Source organism: Octopus bimaculoides, chromosome 6 (assembly GCF_046866305.1).
Source record: "Octopus bimaculoides isolate indiv1 chromosome 6, ASM4686630v1, whole genome shotgun sequence".
Taxonomy (NCBI): Eukaryota; Metazoa; Mollusca; class Cephalopoda; order Octopoda; family Octopodidae; genus Octopus; species Octopus bimaculoides.
The window spans coordinates 23,332,768-23,335,267 of record NC_142933.1 but is presented as its reverse complement, the minus strand read 5'-3'; the positions used below and the strand labels follow the sequence as shown (position 1 = coordinate 23,335,267).

At 34.9% G+C, this 2,500-nt stretch overlaps 1 long non-coding RNA gene across 1 annotated transcript in view; it reads left to right on the top strand.

Moving 5' to 3' along the window:
- The window catches only part of LOC149134975 (uncharacterized), a 263,033-nt gene that overhangs the window by 236,783 nt on the left and 23,750 nt on the right, over positions 1–2,500 (top strand). The window contains exon 2 of the long non-coding RNA XR_016242110.1: positions 649–841. This is a non-coding gene — a long non-coding RNA (uncharacterized LOC149134975). The remainder of the gene's footprint in view (positions 1–648; positions 842–2,500) is intronic.

Genomic DNA, 2,500 nt, shown 5'->3' with positions numbered 1-2,500 from the left:
TATTGACACTACTAATGCATTATAAACTGTTTTGTCCAGTTTCGCAGAGAAAATGAGAACATTACAATTTTTGTCGGAGCCTTGTTGATGTTTCATGTTACCATCCTGTGCACCACCGAGTCATGTGCGTGTGTATGCGGCTGGATAAAGGCACAACAAACTCATTCATCCATTCTCCAGAAGTGACCTGTTCATGTTTCACGTTTCCAATCTTGCGCAACGCAACATGGCCTGGCAGCATGTCTGTTTTCTATGTCATCCATATCTGAACTATATAATGCAAAATGTTCATACAAAAAAAAAAAGAACAAATTGCTGTTGTGACTCACAGCCATTTGAGTTTGACCGCATGACCACTTCTGGAAGCTACACTCGCCACCTGCAATAAGTCCCCCCCCCTGTATTCCCTCCCCCGTTTAGTCGGACGAGTAAATACAGGGTGTCCCAGAATTAATAGTGATTTGAGTGAAATCAGAAGCTTTTTTTTTTAAACTCACTTTTATTTATGTTTATCATGTTTAATATGTGTTAAAAGTGTTTAAATTTTGAATTTTGCTTATAATTTTGTTTTCATTCCTGTTGAACCCCTCTTATTTATCGATGACGGTATTTTTTTTTCTTTTGTTTTTTTTTTTTTGTTTTTTGCAGTTTGACAACAACCATTTTCTTTACCCCCGTCCCCAAGATGGAGCAATCATATAGCTAAACTTAAAGAACACATTCAGTTAGCAGTGCAAGAGCTAAACCCTGAAAAGTTTCAAAATGTGTTTCACAACACTAAGGAGAGATTTGAAGTATGCAGGGATACAGACATGTTGAACATTTTCAATAAAAGTTTGACGTAAGATTTACGAATTTTTTGTTTTGGTAATAAACATAAAATTATGTCAGTTTTTTTTTTTAAATTTGCTCAATTTCTTTGAAACAGTTAGTTAATTCTGAAACACCCTGCATGGTGTAGAGTTGTTACTTGTTCCGTTGCTTGAGTAAATATTAAAATAAAAGGTCTTCTTCCCGTAAGCATCCCATCTATTTGTTAAGCATATTGTATCAAGGAGTATATTATTCAAAATGTATCTCTCCCTTATAGGCGTGACTGTGTGATTGAGAAAATTGCTTTCCAGCCATATCGCCTTGGGTTCAGTCTCATTGTACGGCACGTTGGGCAATTCGCTCTCGTTACAGCTTCGTGCCGACCGAAGCTTTGTGTATTATATAATTGCCAATTCTGTATTGATATATAAGATAACACATACAACTCACTTATTATTGTCATATAATAACCAAACAGAAGTTCATGTACGAAATTATCTTTTTTTTCTACTTCAATCAATACGCTTTTTCTTATAAAATACCCACAAACAGTAGGAGTAAATCTACATATATATAATAATACTTTTAATGTGGCTCCCGAGAAAGATTAAAAGTAATTACCCGAACAACCACGAGTATTACTGCTAGTATATATATATATATATATATACTCTCTCTCTCTTTCTCTCTCTCTCTCTCTCTCTCTCTCTCTCTCTCTCTCTCTCTATCTATCTATCTACATATATATATATATATATATATATATATATATATATATATATATATATATATATATATATATATATATATATATATGTATGCATGTATGTATATGTATACATGTATGTATATGTGTGTATGTATATATATATATAGATATATATATACATATACTCTTTTACTCTTTCACTTGTTTCAGTCATTTGACTGTGGCCATGCTGGAGCACCGCCTTTAGTCGAGCAAATCGGCCCCAGGACTTATTCTTTGGAAGCTTAGTACTTATTCTATCGGTCTCTTTTGCCGAACTGTTAAGTTACGGGGACGTAAACACACCAGCATCGGTTGCCAAGCGATTTTGAGGGGACAAACACAGACACGCAAACATACACACACATACATATATATACATATATAAGACGGCTTTCTTTCAGTTTCCGTCTACCAAATCCACTCACAAGGTTTTGGTCGGCCCGAGGCTATAGTAGAAGACACTTGTCCAAGGTGCCACGCAGTGGGACTGAACCCGGAACCATGTGGTTGGTAAGCAAGCTACTTACCACACAACCACTCCTACGCCTATATATACATACATATATATATATATATATATATATATATATATATATATATATGTGTGTGTGTGTGTGTGTGTGTGTGTGTGTGTGTGTGTGTGTGTGTGTGTATGTATGTATGTATACGTATATATAAATACATGTGTGTGTATTCATGTTCTAACATTTAGAAAGTCACACGTACTTTTGTTTAATGCCAGTGGTCTTCACATGCACGCTTACTCCTAACCATATGTATGTGTGTATACACATGTGTGTGTGTATGTATTTGTATTTTTATGTATATTCCTGTGTATGTCATTGTGTGTTTGTCAAGGGGGTAGGTTTGTGTGAGATCCACTAAATGCAGAAATATACAAAAGTATACAAGGAGTGTGAATGTAAAGCATTGTCT